Genomic DNA, 6,431 nt, shown 5'->3' on the forward strand with positions numbered 1-6,431 from the left:
GGGTGGGGGTGGTGAGGCCGGTTGCTTTACCGGCGCAGTGGGAGGTGTAGACGGAGTCCGGGGATGGGGAGGCTGGTTTCCGTCCACCACTCTCTTGCGGGGGGAGTGAAGAGACAATGTCCGGGGTGGGCGGGGTATTTAATTATGTTGGCTGCTTTCAGAATTAGAATCAGGTTTAATATCATCACCGTATGTCGTGACATTTGTTAATTTTGCTGCAGCAGTATAATGCAAAACGTAATATAGAAAAAAAACTGTGAATTTAAATATATAAAAATATTCAAATTAAATACGTAGTGCAAAAGCATAAATAAAAAGTAGTGAGGTAGTGTCCACGGGTTCAATGTCCATTCAGGAATCGGATGGCAGAGGGGAAGAAGCTGTTCCCGAATCGCTGAGTGTGTGCCCTCAGGCTCCTGTACCCCCTCCCTGGTGGTAGCAATGAGAAGAGGTGATGCCCTGGGTGCTGGGGGTCCTTAATGATGGACACCGTCTCTTTGAGGCACCGCTCCTTGAAGATGTGCGGGATACTAGGAGAGCGACCGAGGCAGTGAGAAGGGCGGACAGAGGCCTTGGAGGGGAGGCTGGTTTCCGTGATTCGCTGGGCTGTGGCCACATCTTCTGTAGTTTCTCGGGAGGGGAGTGAAGGGAATGTTCGGGCTGGGGCAGCTAAAGTGAACTAGTGGGGTCCCTCTGGCAAATCTCGCCTTCACGGCTTGAAGCCCCGTGTGTGGAGCCATTGATCGCTGCTGTACGGGCCCCCATAGCGCAGCGGCCGGCGCGACCGAGTTCAATCCCAGTCCGTCTGTGTGGAGTTTGCACGTTCCGCCCGTGACCACGTGGATTTCTTCCCACAGTCCAAAAATGCTCGGGTTAGTAAACTGTGATTAGGTTAGGGTTAAAGAGGTGGCTCACCGGGAGGCGATTCCGCGCTCTGTCCCTAAATCAGGGGCTCCCAACCTGGGGTCCGCGCACCTCTCGGTGGGGGTAAGGGTCCTTGGCATTAAAAAGCCCGCGTCCCGTGGACACAACGTACTGGGCCGCACCTGCACCAACAGGCGAATCCACTCAGCATTTCGAGTCGGTTGGTGCTGAGGGTCACAAGCCCCCCGTTGCAACAGTCTCTCACTCTGAGATCCTTCCGCAAACTGCTGTGGAGCGGAAGCGAAGCGTTTGGAAGGGTATGGGCAAATGCGACCAGTTCGGATGGGAACGGATGGGCCGAAAGGTTTGTTTCCGTGCTGTATGACTCTATATACACGGTCAGGAGTGATGGGAGAGCGAGTAGACGCGGGAAGAGCGGCCACCAGCCAGTGGGTCTGCTGGGCACCCTCGGCCCCCGATCAGAGGCGTGTTCCGCATGCGGAAATGGCCCGTTTCCAGCCGGCAGACAACGGCGCAGTGGCCGGGCGATCCGTCCGCCGCCCGGTTCACTCTACGTGCAGACTAACCATTCTGTGCCCCCCTTGAGTCAGGTGCTCGTAACCTGGCGGGGTCTGTATGTCATCCATTGACCGGGGGACAATGGTTGTGTGTGTGTGTGTAGGGGGGGAGTAGTTTTGCTGGGAATGACCTATTAAATGCTATTAAACCTATTAAATGCTCCCAAATAGCCTCTGGCAACCAAGTCCAGCGCTTGGGTTAGGAGAAGGGGCAAAGGCGGGTTATTATTCGCTTCAGGCAGATGGGGCTCGTCCGCCGAGGTTGGCAGCTCACCCAGGAGGAGGAAAGCTCTGATCTGAAACCTCCGCTGCCCCGCGGCGAGACCCGCTCATGGGGAGGCTTCGGGAGTAAACCCCGAGGGGAAACCCGGAGCTCCTGTGACGCTGCTGGGGCCGAACTGTGCTGGTCTCCGCCGCTCCTTTGGGTTCATCGGCTGCGTGGAGAGGGGGAGCCTGCTGCACGGGAACAGCTTGCTCTCCATGTTGTACTGCCCTGGCTTGCATATTCACGCAGACAGCTGGGATGCAACCATACAACAATCACAGCACGGAAACAGGCCATCTCGGCCCTTCTAGTCCGTGCCGAACGCTTACTCTCACCTCGTCCCACCGACCTGCACTCAGTCCATTACCCTCCATTCCTTTCCTGTCCATATACCTATCCAATTTTACTTTAAATGACAATATCAAACCTGCCTCTACCACTTCTACTGGAAGCTCGTTCCACACAACTACCACTCTCTGAGTAAAGAAATTCCCTCGTGTTACCCCTAAACCTTTGCCCCCTAACTCTCAAAGTCCTCATCTCCCCTACTCTCAATGGAAAAAGCCTATCCACGTCAACTCTATCTATCCCCCTCATAATTTTAAATACCTCTATCAAGTCCCCCCTCAACTTTCTACGCTTCAAAGAATAAAGACCTAACTTGTTCAATCTTTCCCTGTAACTTAGGTGCTGAAACTCAGGTAACATTCTAGTAAATCTTCTCTGTACTCTATTTTGTTGACATCTTTCCTATAATTCGGTGACCAGAACTGTACACAATATCCTTGGTCAACACCGACCAACGGAGGCCAACAGAGCATCAATATCTCAAAGGGTTTCATACTGGTCCCCACACCCCCTTACACCAATACTTTATCATTTCCTGTCAGTCACCCTATGCACAGACTCCCCCGTACCTGGTGTCACATTATGAGCTTTTATGTATTTACATTATTGCGCTTTTTAAATTATTGTGTTCTTATCGAGCGTTTTCAGATCTGGAGTAACAATTATTTCGATATCGATGAAACGATGTGGAATGTGGGCGCGGTTTTCCCAGAAGGAACTCCAGTCAATCCCGTTAAGCCCGGGCTCGCAGTTCACCCTCTCCCCCAGAGAGGTCAAGGCTCGGCGGGTGTCTTTCTGCAGACTCGGCGCAATTCCGGGCTCAGTAACTCTCTGGCCGGAGGGAGTACCAGATTAACGAAACATTTATCCCTGACTCCGACCTCTCCCGCGCACAGCGCCGATAACGAGCCTCAGATACGTGTTTGTGAATCGATACTCAGCACTTCCCGCGGCCTCGCCCTTGCGTGTCCGGACACCGGGATCGCCCTGGCGTGTCCGGACTCCGGGATCGCCCTGGCGTGTCCGGACTCCGGGATCGCCCTGGCGTGTCCGGACACCGGGATCGCCCTGGCGTGTCCGGACACCGGGATCGCCCTGGCGTGTCCGGACACCGGGATCGCCCTGGCGTGTCCGGACACCGGGTCTAAGATATCGGAGCATGATTTCCGCTTACACTCTCTGGAGTTTGAAAGAATGGTGGAGAAGACACAAAGGGCCGAATGGCCTAATTCTGCTGCTATGGTCTTGGCCGCAGGGGTGTCTCTGGTGGACAGGGGTCTGGTGAGCAGGGGTGTCTCTGGTGGACAGGGGTCTGGTGGGCAGGGGTGTCTCTGGTGGACAGGGGTCTGGTGGGCAGGGGTGTCTCTGGTGGACAGGGGTCTGGTGGGCAGGGGTGTCTCTGGTGGGCAGGGGTGTCTCTGGTGGACAGGGGTCTGGTGGGCAGGGGTGTCTCTGGTGGACAGGGGTCTGGTGGGCAGGGGTGTCTCTGGTGGACAGGGGTCTGGTGAGCAGGGGTGTCTCTGGTGGACAGGGGTCTGGTGAGCAGGGGTGTCTCTGGTGGGCAGGGGTGTCTCTGGTGGACAGGGGTCTGGTGGGCAGGGGTGTCTCTGGTGAACAGGGGTCTGGTGGGCAGGGGTGTCTCTGGGGGACAGGGGTCTGGTGCATATTGAATCCCTATTTGCAGATGAGTTGACTGCTGGGGGAGGGGGCAATGCTGAACTGTATTAATCAAAATCAGCCTTAACACTCCCGAAATGGGAGGCGGTTAATGACCAACCACGTTGCTGAGCAATCTGGTGTTCATTGGAGACCATTTGGCCCATCTTGTCCGTGCCAGCTGCAAAAGAGTTACTGGTCTTTTTCTTGAGGGGGGGGTGGAGAAGTGAGGAAGGCACGGCAGGGAGGGGGAGAGGTGAGACAGGAGGGAGGGTGTGTGGAGAAGTGAGGAAGGCACGGCAGGGAGGGGGAGAGGTGAGTCAGGAGGGAGGGGGGTGGAGAAGTGAGGAAGGCACGGCAGGGAGGGGGAGAGGTGAGACAGGAGGAGGGGTGTGGAGAAGTGAGGAAGGCACGGCAGGGAGGGGGAGAGGTGAGACAGGAGGGAGGGAGAGAGGTGAGACAGGAGGGAGGGGGGGTGGAGAAGTGAGGAAGGCACGGCAGGGAGGGGGAGAGGTGAGACAGGAGGGAGTGGGAGAGGTGAGACGGGGAGGGGGTGGAGAAGTGAGGAAGGCACGGCAGGGAGTTGGAGAGGTGAGACAGGAGGGAGGGGGAGAGGTGAGAGGAGGGAGTGGGGGTGGAGGAGTGAGGAAGGCACGGCAGGGAGGGGGAGAGGTGAGACAGGAGGGAGGGGGAGGTGAGAGGAGGGAGTGGGGGTGGAGGAGTGAGGAAGGCACGGCAGGGAGGGGGAGAGGTGAGACAGGAGGGAGTGGGAGAGGTGAGACGGGGGGTGTGGAGAAGTGAGGAAGGCACGGCAGGGAGGGGGAGAGGTGAGACAGGAGGGAGTGGGAGAGGTGAGACGGGGGGTGTGGAGAAGTGAGGAAGGCACGGCAGGGAGGGGGAGAGGTGAGACAGGAGGGAGGGGGAGGTGAGAGGAGGGAGGGGGGGTGGAGAAGTGAGGAAGGCACGGCAGGGAGGGAGAGAGGTGAGAGGAGGAGTGAAGAGCGGACAGGAGGAAGCATAGGAGTGAGACAGAGATGAACCATATTAGCTTTGTTTGTCGCATATACCGGGAAATGCGTCGTTTGTGTCACCAGCCTGGGACGTGCTGGGAGCAGACCTCAAGTGTTGCCAAGTTACTGACCCCAACCCGTACGTCTTTGGACTGTGAGAGGAAACCGGAGCACCCGGAGGAAACTCACGCAGTCACGGGGAGAGCGTACAAACTCGGCACAAAGAGTGGTGAGAATTGAACCGCAATGGTACAGCTGGCTCCACTACAGGTTTACATGCTACTCACTCGGCAGAGATAAAGTGGGAGTGAATTCGGGCAGGAGGGAGGGAAAGAGATTTCTGCATATCGTCACAATATTAAAAATAAATCTTTTTATTTATAAACTTGAATATGCAAAACAACTGACACTGAAAACTGGAGCCTGAAGCGGGAAGCTGGGACCAGCATCGGGAGCTGGGGCGGAAGGTGAGGTGATGCCCCTCGCAAACCAAAGCCGGGGCAGTCAATCCTATCACCAGCGAGTCGATACCCAGAGGTCAGCGAAGTCTGGATGTCCAGAGGTCGAGCCGAGGCCAGGGCCTGCCTCTCCTGTGTGAGTGGGTGGGGAAGGGGCTTGTTTTCTGTCGCCTGCAGCTGAACGTGTTGGGCGAGCTACTCTGGAACCGGAACGTGTGGTGACTCTTGCTGGCTGCCCCCAGCACATCCTTCGGTTGTTAATGCAGACGATGCCATCTCACTGTACGTTTCCTGGTACAAGTGGCAAAGACGCAAGTCTGAATCGGAGGCCCTGGGAACAAATGAAGACCAGCAGCCTGTCCCTCAAGGTCACCGGAGTCGGGGCCTGTAACTCCACACCCAACACCACTGTGGGTGTCACGGTCCCGATAGTCACTCATCCCCACAACCCAGCAGGGCTAATGAACGCAAAGAACTTCAGAGGAAGTTGGTCTGTGGAGCCTGAGGGGGGCAGAGGGTGGGCCAGGGCTGGCGTGGGCCACAGGGTGAACATCTAGCTGATGCAACCAGGGACAAACACCCAGCAGACCGTCACAGGACTGTTGGCCGGAAGGAACTACAGCCTATAAATTAGTGGATTGAGATGAATCGAGGACAGGGGAAGCTGACAAACTAATTGTCCTTGCTTCCCCCATTTTGTGAACTCTGAACTGACTCTCGCTCTGGGATCATCTAATGAGAGAAACTCAGCAGGAGCTGCTAACCTGAGACCATTCTCAGAGGAGTCGATATTCACTATGTAAAGTGCCAGATCTATCAAAGAATTGATCTGTAATCTTGTTAGACTCAGCGCCCGAGTCCCCTAGTTTAACTGGTTTGGACCAGACACAAATACACAAGGCTGGGGGGCTGGGGGGGTAGAACCATGAAACAATGTTGGTTGTAACCCTGGACTAGAGGGTGATCTGGAGCCAATGGGATGGAGATGCACCAGTTTAATTGATGAGGAACAGTTTAAGAGTCAGGAGCTCCAGAACCCAATGGCGATGACTCTAAAGCAACTGGGGGCCAACCATTGCGGGTAAGGAGGACCTCACGGAAACGTGGGGATCGGGACCACGAGGAGCCCCTGACTCCCTTCCTGGGTAATAACCTTTCTCTTCATTGACTGTCCATGGAGGGTCAGGAAATCCTAGTAGGTGCTCACTAGTAGTGAACCCACCTGTGTTTTAGTTGAGACAATAAAGGTTAC

Source organism: Hypanus sabinus, unplaced genomic scaffold, assembly GCF_030144855.1.
Source record: "Hypanus sabinus isolate sHypSab1 unplaced genomic scaffold, sHypSab1.hap1 scaffold_731, whole genome shotgun sequence".
Classification (NCBI taxonomy): domain Eukaryota; kingdom Metazoa; phylum Chordata; class Chondrichthyes; order Myliobatiformes; family Dasyatidae; genus Hypanus; species Hypanus sabinus.